Here is a 13,491-nt window from a genome sequence, read left to right on the forward strand (position 1 = left end):
ATTGTTTGCTATCTGAGAGCCAGTGAGGCACAGTGGTTAGAGTCAGACGAAGATGTGGGAGACGCCATGGAAGCTGGCTGGGTGATTTTGGGCCACTCATGCATTCTCAGCCTCAGCTACCTCACAGGATACTGCGAGGATAAAGTGGAGGCTATGAGAACCATGCGAGCTGCTTTGGGTCTCCATTCGAGAAAAGGGCCGGGCATAAATTAATGAACTATCTGAAAATTCTCTGAAGGGGAGGAGGAGAAGAGCTGTTTTTTTTTTATACCCTACTTTACACTACCCAGAGGAGTCTTAAAGTGGCTTGCTGACACCTTTCCCTTCTTCTCTGCACAACCGACACCCTTTGAGGTAGGTGGGGCTGAGAGAGCTCTAACAGAACTGCTCTGCTAGAACAGCTCTAAGAGAACTGATTAGCCTGAGGTCACCCAGTTGGCTACATATGGAGTGGAGAATCAAACGTGTTTCTCCAGATTAGAGTCTGACACTCTTAACCAGTACACCACGTTGCCTCCATAGGTGATGAGATCATGTCATTCCTACTGGCTGCTGATTCATTTCCAGGTCCAGTTCAAGGTACTGACCTAGGACCTCACACACAGAGTTCTGAACTTCCCAGTAAGATCTATTATCAGTACTAGGGATAGGCAATTTGGCTTGGATAAGCTAAAAAGTACCCGTATCAATGCCGATTCAGGTAATTTTCAATCTATTCAAGCCAAATTGCCCACCCCCAGCATATAAACAGTCTGACTCAAAGGTCTCAATCAGAATTGCAGTTTAGCACTGCCCCCCCCCACTTTCTCAGGCAGCACCTGAGAAAGGTGGAGGAGGGTAGAGTGGGGCACCAAACAGCTGATAATGACATGTGTGCCACTTCCTTTAAATCCCCCCCCCCCGCCTTTGCAGGCAAAGCTTCCTGTGAAGGCAGGTGTGTGTGTATGGGGGGAGGATTTAAAGGGAGTGGTGCACCTTCCCTTATCAGCTGTTTGGTGGGCATTCTCTTCCTGTTAGTTGGGACATCCAAACAAGGTTTTAGTCCAGTGGCACCTTTAAGACCAACCAAGTTTAACTCTGGGTATAAGCTTTTGTGTGCATGCACGCTTTTCCCAGCTGTTTTTAGTTTTTCTTTTTGTTTTAATGTATGATGTTTTCTCAAACAGCTTTTAAACTGTTGTTACCAGCCCTGGGTCTTGGGATGCCTAGGGAATGGCAGGCATAGAAGTATTTTATGTAAAATTAATAATAAATAAACGGGCTCAAAGAGAAGTTAAACTGGCTCTCTGCCCAAGTTATCTCAGACACTGTCAATTTCTTCTATCTACACAACCCTTCGGTGGATTCAAGCCATTATATATAAAACACAAAAGGATCTATTATTTCCTTCCAAAAGGAAAGGCGTTCGAATCCACCCTCTTTCAGAGCTGCTTGCTGGGTTTTTTTATATGTCACCTTTATCAATGAATGGATGCGTCACTTCTGCTAGGGAAGGATACTGCTGGGCAAAACAAAGTCAAGAAAGCAAGACAAGCCTAGGCAATCATACTTTTATCAGAGGAAGTAAAATGAACCTAAGCAAAGTTGAAAGATAGGATAAGGTCAACGAGTTAAAAACACAGGAAACCAGAAATGGAAGGAGCAACTTCCTTGGGTGAGTGCATTTTGGGTCAGGAGACTGCCTAGCTGATGGCATTTGTCCTGGAGCTGTAAGGAGAAACATGTGAATAGAAACAGATGATGAAGAAGCATAGGTGGGATTAATGACACTAGAGCTTGAAGGCAGAACTTCAACAGACTCAAAGGCACTTTATAAAATATACTGACTGACAAACAATAACATTACTCCAAAGCGGGGGTAGTCAAACTGCGGCCCTCCAGATGTCCATGGACTACCATTCCCAGAAGCCCCTGCCAGCTGGCAGGGGCTTCTGGGAATGGTAGTCCATGGACATCTGGAGGATCGCAGTTTGACTACCCCTGCTCCAAAGGTAAAGGCAGCGAGGAGTTGCAAAGTAAATACCAACATGCAGTTCTTCAGACAACATTTAATAGAGGGGGAAAAACACACTCTTTTAAACAGAAGAAACATGTCCAATCTAACAGCCAATAACCCCATCAAGACAGAAGTAGAAACTGGAAGCCTTTTTGCTCTGAGCAGTAAGAAAATTGCCTAATCCACAGATCTGTGATCACCGTGATTCAACAAAAAGTAGGATCCTAGATACTGCCAGGAACCAGCCATGCAAAATTTCAGTAGGAAAGGTTTAAGTATATGCAATGAATGAGATATTCTTTTGGCAGATTGCAATACTCACATTCCTAATATTTGAGTTATCTAGGAGCTGTTGTACTACCAAACTAAATGTCTCTTAAAAACTGATACAGCTCCCTCCAGTTCTTTGACACATCCTGCAGAAGTGCTTGTAATGTTTTCTCTGAATTCACAAGGATTAGAAAGTAGCTCTCAAGGTGAAGGTTAATAATTTCTAACACCCTCAAATTGAACAAAACTGTCTGAGGCTGAAACCCATCTTGCAGGCAACCATTCTTGGTTTTCTTTATCAATGGAGCATTAACTCTCAGTGAGAATGGAAAAAATAAATTAGTAGTCAATTCAGGTACTTTGAGGGATATGTTCAGGACAATAGGTCCAGCTAATACGTCAACCACAACTTCTTGTAATGAAATGTATACTGCAAACCATACCTTTTATAAATAGTTTTCTCTGGTGTTGGGAGCCATTAGTAGCTTTCAAAAGACAGTTTAAAATTTTAAAATAAAATGAAATTTTTGTTTCAGTCTTAAAACAGCTTTACTTTTTTTTCTTGACACATATTGCCTAGTCTGGAATAGATTACACAGGGCCTTACCCCCCCCCCCATGAGGGCCTCGCTGTTCTTGAGAGAGAGAGAGAGAGAGAGGGGGGGGGGCATGTCTTCTGAATGCCCCACATAAACCCAGAGCGCTGGTCATTTTTGCTGTTTCCTCTTGGCCTTCTACATGTTGTGAAGGTAGATAAACTTTTCCTTTGTCCTGGATTATGCTCCCCTATCATACCATCTCACCTCTATTCTTGTGAGTATGCTTAATTTAAGGTGTGTTCAAGTCTATTTCATTTTGATTTGTTTTTCAATAAAATTATTTTTGTTTTATTTTAAACTGGTCTCTGTGTGAGTTTCTAAGGGAAGGACCCTGAGGTACACAGGTGGAGAATCCCATTGTTACCCCCTCTTGCAAGCTAAATTTTCCATTCCAATCTAATTTGGGTAACACTTAGACTACGCATTCAGAACTTGATAATGCATTTAATCAATACAGCAGCTAATTGTGCCATAAGAGTATCAAAGAAAAAAACACAAAAAAGTATGCTGATTGATATGCCCTTCCTTGAGTCAGAGGACAATTACTGTGGTTGTAAGTCCTGGTTTGTTCTCTGGCTGTCTCTTTTCTTGGCTTGCTCACACTAGTTTTATTAAAATACTAGATTCAAAGCCCGATCGTTAGAATGGCTTTTCCGGGGGCCTGCGGAGCGAACCCGCCGCCTCACAGAAGCGACCCCTCCCTCCCTGGCAAAGCTGCGGCTTCCCTGGGGCCTGCGGAGTGCACCCACCACCTCTGTGAGGCGGCAGGTGCGCTCCGCGAAGCTGCAGAAGCCATTTCCGGGCCCCTCCATCCCCAGTGAAGCCGCTGCCTGCTGCAGGGCCATGGGGAAAGGAACCCCCTCTCCCTTCCCCCCACCCCAGGGCCCTTACATGTATCCTGGGGAGTGTCTGAGGCAAACTGCCAACAATGGCAGCAGAGAGCCCCGGGACGGCTGGGTGGGTGGGAGTGGGTGTGGCCAGTCCGGGTGAGGGCCCAATCTGGACGCACTATTGGGCCCTCACCTGGACTGGCCACACCCACTCTCCACTCACTTAGCCCTTAACCAAATATGTATACTGCTCCCTGAGCGGTTTAAAGATCTTTCAAAACCTTGCTGAAGCACTGAATCCCATTGGTTAGTCGCATGCCAAAGCAAAAACTATTCCCATTAATACATTTCTCTGTCCCTCTTTATTTATTTATTTATTTATCATTGCATTTCTATTCCGCCACTCCAACAAGGGCTCGTGGCGGCTAACAATTATAAAAACCCCAATACATAAAACCCATAACATTATAAAACACAACTCAACCATCCCCTTCAAATCCTCCAAATAGCGGCAAAAAATATCCTAAAAACCTCAGGGTGGACTGAGGGGCTTTTAATCCACTCCTGGGATGGCAAGAGTGGCGGGGGGGGGGGGTTCCAGATCTTCTTCCACGTGTTGGCCTCAACCAGAGACCTGGTGGAAGAGCTCTGTTTTGCAGGCCCTGCGGAATGCCGAAAGCTCCCGTAGGGCCCATAGCTCTTCGGGAGCTCATTCCACCAGGTCTCTGGTTGAACCGCCAACCGCGCTTCCCGGGGGCCGGGAATGACTAGCAGATTTGTCCCCGCAGAGCGGGGAACATAGGGCAAAAGGTGATCTCTAAGGTATGTGGGGCCCAGACCATGGAGGGCCTTAAAGGTAAGATCCAATACCTTAAACTGGATCCAGGCAGCAACCAGTAACCAATGCAGCTGCCTCAGTATAGGCTGGATATGGGTCCTCCAAGGTGTCTCAGTAAGGACCCTTGCAGCTGCATTTTGCTTGCGTAGAGCAAGTTACAGGAATCTATTCTGGAGGTGACTGTTGCATGGATTACTGTGGCCAGGTGTTCAGAGGATAGGTAGAGCGCTAGTAGCCTAGCCTGGCGTAGATGGAAGAATGCCTGGCTGGCTACCTTCTTGACCTGGGCCTCCAATGTCAGCTAGGCATTTAAGGTCACTCCCAGATTCCTGGCCTAGGACACGATGGCCAGTTGCATCCCTGCCAAGGTAGGTAAGTGCGCTTCCAGTCCTGACCCCCTACTATCCAGCCACAGGACCTCTGTCTTAGAGGGGTTGAGTTTCAGGTGACTTTGCTTGAGCCATCCAGCCACGGCTTCCAAATATCTGGCAAATGGTTCCAGGGGAGTCTGGGCGGCTGTCCATCAGGAGGTACATTTGGGTGTCAACTGCATACTTTCTGCTTTGCTATCTATAGGCAGGCAACAGCAAACTAGGTCTGTTCATCTTTTGCTTTGAAACCCCCCAAAAGTTGCAATAAGTTGCCTGGGACTTAATGGCTCTTTCCATCATTATGTGTGGGATCAGTCTAGATAAGGATTTCTCAACCAGGATTTCATGAAAACTTGGGGCTTCTTGACATCCCTGGAAGGGTTCCCCCGTACAAGTGGGAGGTAATTTTTTATATAATTTTTAAAATTTGTTACACATTTATTGGGCGATATGACAATATGTGGTCATGTAGACCCGACCCCTCCAAATGGCCAACGATGAGCCTGGAGGAGATGGGAAAGGGGCCCCAGGCGGGCATGTTAACAGTTATGCTTCCCAACCATATTCTGCACAATCGTGCCAGTTCTGGGGTTTCTTGAAGCCTGAAGAATGTTTCAGGGGTTTCTCAATGATGAAAAAAAGTTGAGAAAGGCTGGTCTAGATTAAAAGAAGATGCAAATGGTTCTCATGGGGAAAAGAACCACCCCAAGCAAACATTGCAGGCAAGCCTCTGGATAGGAATTTGGTATTTGCAAGTGGAAATTAAAGGAGCCAGGAAGTGGGAAAAGCTGAGCAATTATGCTTCCATACAATTTTTTGTTTTACTTTTTAGAAATAGATACAAACAAATGTATCTCAATATTTATGATAAGCGTTCAATTTTTAAAAGATGGATATTCAGACACAAAAAGTGTCCTTTTCACCCACTGGAGGAGGGTTGGCCATGTTGTATTTTTGCTGAGAAAGGAATAGAGGTGAGAAAAAAGACACAGGCAGGAAAGAGAAGCAAGTGAAGTATTGGGAAGGGTGTGCTTGAGAATTTAGCTTTGCTAAAGGTACTTTTCCAGCAAGTGCAAGACTGTGATAAACGACAATGAAAAAGTCAGCTGCTACACAGTGGTTAAATAACGAAGTGTGAGCCAAACTTTTGCAAATTTGCATTTTCAATAAGGAGGATTTTTCATCAAGAGAGAAATTATGCAAATATAATTGTTTTGCTTTTCTCACTGAAGTCCTGGCATACGAGTGCAGCAAGCTACAAATGGCTACTTTAAACCTCTCTGGATTGTGATACTGCTGAACTAACTTGCAGTATCTAGATTGAGGGAAGCTCATGAACCTGGGAACAAGGGAGCTATGAAGCCCTTGAGCCAAGCACCAAGTTCAGAAAAGCTCACGCAACTGAGAAGTTAAGATAACTCCCCTTAATACATCTCATTAAGCCCCTTCCAAATTAACCCACTAGCCGCTCCAATTCTGCAACCAGTGAATTTTGTGCCTAGGGCTTGGAAAAAATATTGCAAGCTTTTTTAATACTCTACTTTTATTTGCAATGAAGACAGAAAGTGATTTAGATCTTTCCCCTCTCCTCTGTTTAACTTTCACTTTAACCCTGTAAGGTAGACAGGAGCATATGACTGGCCCAAGGTCACCCAGCCAGGTTTCACAGCGGAGTGGAAATTCAAACTGGGTCTTCCATACACTCTTAAATAGAAGGAGGAGGGCTGGTTTTTATACTCCACTTTTCTGTGCCAGGAGGAGTCTCAAAGTGGCTTACAATTGCCTTCCCTTCCTTCTCCCCACAGCAGGCACCCTGTGAGGCAGGTGAGGCTGACAGAGCCCTGCTATTACTGCTCAGTCAGAACAGCTTCATCAGAGCTGTGGCGAGCCCAAGGTCATCCAGCTGGCTGCGTGTGGAGGAGGAGCAGGGAATCAAACCTGGTTGATTAGAAGACACAGCTCTTACCTACTACAGTATAGTTTCAACTCAGCTACGCTGAATACGGTTGTCCTGCACAAAGACAAACATACTGTCCAGCACTCTGCTCAAGATACAGGAGTATAGGAATGCGCATGTCTTATGACCTCAGGTCTCGAGGAAACAACCTAGCCTGTGTTTGCTTTAAGCTGTCACACAGACAGGGGGCACCCCGTGCCATTTCAATGAAAATAACTACATGAAGCCTAGAACCAAGTGAAATATGACTGGATTTTGAATGGATTGGTTCTGATTCCTAGCACATGCTCAAGATGCGTGTGGAGTGTTGGAAATTACCAATATCCAAATTTAAGGCCCTACTGCCTACCCCCATGGAGAAGACAGACGCGTGGACACTTTTTCTTTCTTCTCCCAACTGTTTTTAATATTTGCCATTTAAGAAAGGAAGAAAAATGGCTTCGGGGATGTGCAAAAGAAAAGGGGCAAAAGGTCACAAAAGCCCAAATCTTGGGCCCAGCAGGATTCTTAAAACATCCCTCCCTGTTACAAATCATAGTGGTGTAAGAGCCCCTGCGTAGCCTCCGTTCATTTCAATAAGATCAGAAAACCTCATACCAAGTTAGGCCCTTTACAGCCAACTGGACAACAAAAAGGCCACTCCCACATGGAGCCATGGGAACCCATGGCAACTGCAGCAGTAGGCACTACAGAAGCCGGTAAAACAAAGTCCGCATGACCTGTCCCTCTGCTGTCTGCTGCTGCCACCACTCTACATACACGCACCCCACTGACACACTTTCACTAATATGGCAACAGTTGAGCTGTGCCCCACGGTGGCCAGGCTATCCCCCCTCCTTGCCCTGCCCCAGGTTAACTGTGGTGTAAAGCTACACCATGCCTTCTGCCATTTCAAGGGCAGAATTTAGTTCTGCCCCTAGCCTATACTGTCTGCAGGCAAAGCATCGGCAGTTCCTTGTTTGGGCCGGGTCAAAGGAGGGGGCCCTAGGATACCCACAGGTCCTATGGAAGCGCCCTTTTAAGGGGTGTGTGCGCTACTCTCCACGTGAAGAAGCAAGGCAAGAGCAACGGCCGTTTGACAGCAAATTGTTAAAATGATACAGGAACGAAGGTTAAGAAATATTTTGAGGACTTCTGAGTGGGAAGCTAAACATGAAGGCTGAAGACAGCCTGTGATTGTAATGTGCCATAAATGAAACAGTGAAATACAAAACTGCAACCCCCCCTTGCCACCACCCCCAACACCAAACATTTCTTTACAGAGGGAAATTTTAAAACCAAGCTTGCTATTTATCTACAGGATTCCCATTCACCCACCCTGCTACGCCCCCACCCCACTTTTAAAGGAGTATCCCAGCTGAATTCTTCATGTGTCACTTTTTTTTTTAGCCACCACTTCATGGAGTGCTAGGTAACGCAGCTAACACCCAAACAAACAAACTGAGCAGGGCCCCAACACATACATGCCAGTGCAAGAGCCTATAAATCACCCTGACTAGATATCAGGATTTCAAAGGCACGTTGCAAGCTGTTTCCCATAGGCTTGTTGATTCAAGCTCCAGTTGCTATTAAAAAGCGTGACTATCATCTCTCTTTCTGGAAAGGGTAACTGGATGGCATTACTATTCCTCCAAAGAACAAACTCAACGTTCAGTTAGCCGAAAAAAGATTCATTCGGTTTTACATGTCGAATATATACTTGTTTTGCTTTTCTAAGTCCATCTGCTAAATGTTTACTAAATGTTTAGCATTTTAAGGTCTTGCCATATAGCTTTCTCAGTCTGGTGCACCATCTAAGATTTCGCACAGAGTGACCCAGATGCAGCTACTTTTTAAAGAAAATAAAAGAAAAAGAAAATAAAAGCTCCATTTCTACTTGCCCCCAGAATAAATTTACTGGGTCTATTAAAGAAGAAGAGTTGGTTCTTATATGCTGCTTTTCTCTACCTGGAGTCTCAAAGCAGCTTACAGTTGCCTTTCCTTTCCTCTCCCCACAACAGACACCCTGTGAGGGAGGCTCAGGGTCGTTTACATAAAACAAGAACGATACGGATAATTCAATATTTATGAAAAAAAGGAGGGGAAGCTATACAGTAAATCAGAAAACAACAATAAATATTCATTAACAACTAACAAATATGGTGAAAAAAATTACTATTATTGATAGCAAGTTGCAGCCAACTGATGGCAATCTTGTGCAGCTTTCAAGTCAAGAGACAGAGGTGATTTGGCACTGCACAATGACCCTGGTATTCTTTAGTAGTCTCCCATCCCAATACAGACCCTGCTTAACTTACGAGACCCGATGCGATCAGGCTAGCCTGGAAACTGCTATTTAAAAATTGTATTTCCCATGTGCATCTGTATGTTCAAAATGTTCTACACATGGGAGGAGGGGTGGCTACGAGATAGGCAAGCATATATGTCCATCTAAGAAGTAGGGCATAGCAGCTGAAAAGAAAGTGACAGGTTCTTCAAAATGTTATTGTTAAGAGTAATCAAAATAATCATCACTGATCTATAGCACTGGAGAACTGCTTGACACATATTGATGAGGTACAAGCAAGTTTCACAAATGGGGAAAATTACCATCCCCCCGGCAGTTTCGAAACCTGATAACATCAGCCATTCATCTGGAGCTCATCCTTCAAATATCCCTCTATGGAGAAGGTCATAAATCCAGTCTCCAAAACAACAACATTCAGAAAAGGCATGGAAACCATTCAGGTTCCCAGATGACAATAATTCGGGCCTGAAATCTAGCTGTTCTTAAGTAGTGGCAACAAAAACTTCAAAAGAAGGCTCCAGAATGAAATTTCTGAGCTAAAAATGTGTCAACCCAAATGGATCATATTCAGTTAGGTCTTAACTGGGATCACCACAGATGGAAACTTAACATAGCTAAGAGAGAAAAGCTGTGCCACCAATGCTTGATCACTACTATACTTATTTTGTATATTTTACAGAAGTATCATAGACCTACTATGTACACCTTTTGCCTTTCCAAATTGGGAATGCTTCATGAATCAGCCTAGAAAGAATAAAGTCCATAAAAGTACTGTCAAAGTTCATTGCTTTAAAAGTGCCATGATATACTTTCTTGTTCTTAATTCTAAATGTGCTGTGCTTCAAGGATACAAAATTCTACTCAAATATAATTAAAACTGATCTAGAATACTGAACTTCAGCATCTTTAAAAAATGTAGCTGTCCTTTGTCCCTGTGTCGAAGCATGGTTTAAATATAAAATGGAAGTTTTTAATGTGTGCAGACTTCTAATCTGGCGAGCTGGGTTTGATTCCGCACTCCCGCACATGCTACCAGCTGGGTGACCCTGTAGCTGTTCTGACCAGGCAGTAATATCAGGCCTCTCTCACCGTCATCTGCCTCACAGGGTGTCTGTTGTGGGGAGAGGTAAGGGAAGGTGATTGTAAGCCGCTTTGAGATTCATTCGGGTAGAGAAAAGCGGCATATAAGAATCAACTCTTCTTCTTCACAACTCTGAATGGTCAAGCATGACAATCAGTCTACATTTTTTTTGAAAACTGTTGAAATTAGCAGTAATAAAATACCAAGAAGTATACAGGGGCACAGCATCCAGGTTGTACAATCTTGCACAAGCTCACTGAAGCTTTCAATGAATCCTACTCCTCCTACTAAAGGTGCAAAAATCCAGTTAATAAAAAAGGTACTACTTGCAAATGGTTTAGCATTTTCTACCTCGAAGACTAGCAGCCCAGCTAATGTTATACATGGATAACAATGACAGTCAATTTTGTTTTGTTTGGTCTTATTTTTCAATGTTGCTGCCTGTTTTGGCCAAATACTCTCTCCCTGCCAAAGCTTCCCCCCCAAAATTGAACGTGGAACCTCATGATAAAGAGGCAACTGCCCTCTTTTCCCTATGCTATTCGCTTTTAAAAAAACACTGGGGCTTAGTTACATGCCCCTGGGTGTAAGCCAGTTAGGTCCTAAGACTGGGAGCCAGGGGGAAATAAAATGACCCCATTCTATGAGGTAACCTCCTGGCCCCAAAACTGCAACCCTGTTGTCTGCCAAATATATGGAGGAATCATGAAGGATTGGTACTACTTCCTTTTCCTCCTTTGGAGTTTTCCAATGAGAAACCATATAGTCTCCCAAATGCTGTGACTCAAACTTTTGGGGTGTGTGTGGGAGGGGGAAGACGTGGATGAAATCGCCTCACATTTTTTGTCAAGCTCACCATAGCTCACAGGGATACTGAAACCAGCTTGATAAAATGTAAAGAAAGCAGACAAACAGTAAATCCAAGCCCATTTTCATGACTAAGAAAGGGGTTCTCATTGGCAAGAACCAAGTCATAATTGAATCCAAACAATGAGTCATATTAAAATGAGTCAGAAGGGGGAATCAAACATAAGCAGAGGTTCAAATGGTTTCCTCCATTGGAAGAACTTTACATAATTCAAGCTAAAAGGACAGAACTAAAGAGATATTTGATGAAGCAAATATAAAACCATTTAACCAATGGCAGGCCTTTTTTGTCTACCGCAAATTCCTGTAAAAGATCAAGGAAGGAGCTGGATAATATTGACTGGATAATATTGACAGCAACTTACATCATCCGCAAAAGATAAGAGCAGCCCTATGTACTCCTACAGGTTTTAGCATCCAATAAATTTAACAAAACAACAAAAAAAGATAAAATAGGCATCGGTTTAAAAAAAATGGGACTGCACAATTGAACTAAAACTGGTAAGAGCTGCAAATCTTTAGGCAGACAGATAGATGCAATCAATAAAATCTCGAACTAAATATATAAACTACAAAACTGGACACTCACAAAAGAACATATTTTTCAAATATATATTGATGATTGATTACACCGTTTCAGTTCTTCCAGAGCAGATCAAAATTTGAAGAGGATTATTTTTTTCAAGACCAGTGGGCTTCTTCCTTTTTTACCCCCTTGACTGGAACTTTGTGGCAAAATGAGAAAGACCAGCCCGATTCGAGTGTCTTCCATGTACCTCCTTCAATTTGGGCCTTTACTCCAAGCCAGTTTCCTCCTTCAATGTGTGTTTTCAGATGGACTACCAAAGGAAGGTAGAAGGAAACCCCACATGAATCTTAGGAGGACTGTTTCCCAAATGCTATAGTTTCCAGGGAAGAATGGAGACTGTGCAGCTGTATCTCAGTTGTGTCATCAAATATAGAAAGCTCAAATGGCTAACTCCCAACGGCTTGTAAAATTTCAAATCACACTATCACACACATCCAACTACCATGGGCGTTTTCCTGTGCAGATGGCCCTCGTGACAGTACCATGGGAAGGTACCCGATGAAATAACGTTCACACATGTCCCTTCCCCACCCTCTCCGTGACATTATGAATCCCCCAAGTAGATGGCTTTTAACTCTGCTTATGGCCGCCCAAGTGCTTGACCACACACCTCCTACGTTTGATGAAATCTGCTCTGCTATCTTGCAGCACACGGTTGCCTCTGGCTAAAAGAAAATATCCCATTTCCTGAGGATCACACTGGATCAACATAACATTAGCACCGTGCTAAAAAAACAACAACCCAGTAGCATTATTCTCACAAGAAAAGGGTTTTCATCCAGAAAGGCCCTCAGAGGGGCAAGAACAATTCTTCCCTATCTCTCCTGGAATCATGATTCCCCTTTCCCACACATAGCTCCTCTGCAGCAGTGTCTGAGCCCCAAAGTCAGTATAGGGCAGGAGTTCCAGGCATTTCTCCCAATTTTTCCTCTAGATGGGGATTTCCATTCTTACCCAGTTTGCCGCCGTCTCAACCCACCTGCTTTGCTGCAGGCCATTCTGCTTTTGCAGTACTCTGCTGAGCCTTCTGGGTTTGGATCCAATTTAAATAAAAATGTCGGAGCCATGAAGTTGCTCTTGAAACTATCAGTGAAGTGGTGCGATTCCTAGATATCTACAAGAGAACATTCCTTCGACTCTACACCAGCAAGGTGTAGCGAAGTCCCTGCCATTCCGAAGTGCCTAAAAAGCTACGGAATAATGAATGAGGGATATAGCCAAATCTTAATTGTAAATGTTCCAGCAGGCAAACGACACACCCACAAATGCAAATGGTGGATTTATTCAGTAAACATTAAAAAATTGGGGGGGGGGGAGTTTGCTGAAAAACAATGTTCTGTTGGAGCAGTGAAGAAGCACCAAAAAAAAAAAAAATCCTTACTATTCTTTTTGAAAAGAAGTACGTAACCCTTGTGGCAGAGATTAGAGTTAGTGACGGGGTGAGCAAACAGCAAAAGCTGTTCATTGGGGAGTGACAGTAGAGATCCGACTCCTGCCTATCCCATTGACACGTAGCATAATCCTCCACGCACCCATTAAATGGTCTCTGGGACTCAGCAATTCAGTAAAATATTTCCCTCTCCCTCACAGAGGTATGCACCCATACACAGAGTCGCTTCCCTCAGTATTGCACCCACCGGGTCCTTTCCTCTTCCATTGAAAAAATCCTCTAGAAGTTCGAATAAAATAAGGCTAGTCCTGTTCTACCTAGCAGCCTGCATACACATGGCAGTTTATTATGCTGTCTCTCTTGTTAACTCTTTTTTGCGTGTGTGTTGCAAGACTGGCAAACCGGAATATATGAAAA

At 43.8% G+C, this 13,491-nt stretch overlaps 1 protein-coding gene across 17 annotated transcripts in view; it reads right to left on the bottom strand.

The window, feature by feature from the left end:
• PDE4D (phosphodiesterase 4D) overlaps nucleotides 1-13,491 on the bottom strand; it is a 709,981-nt gene that overhangs the window by 40,665 nt on the left and 655,825 nt on the right. The window lies entirely within an intron of this gene.

The sequence above is a fragment of the Paroedura picta genome, chromosome 7 (assembly GCF_049243985.1).
Source record: "Paroedura picta isolate Pp20150507F chromosome 7, Ppicta_v3.0, whole genome shotgun sequence".
NCBI lineage: Eukaryota > Metazoa > Chordata > Lepidosauria > Squamata > Gekkonidae > Paroedura > Paroedura picta.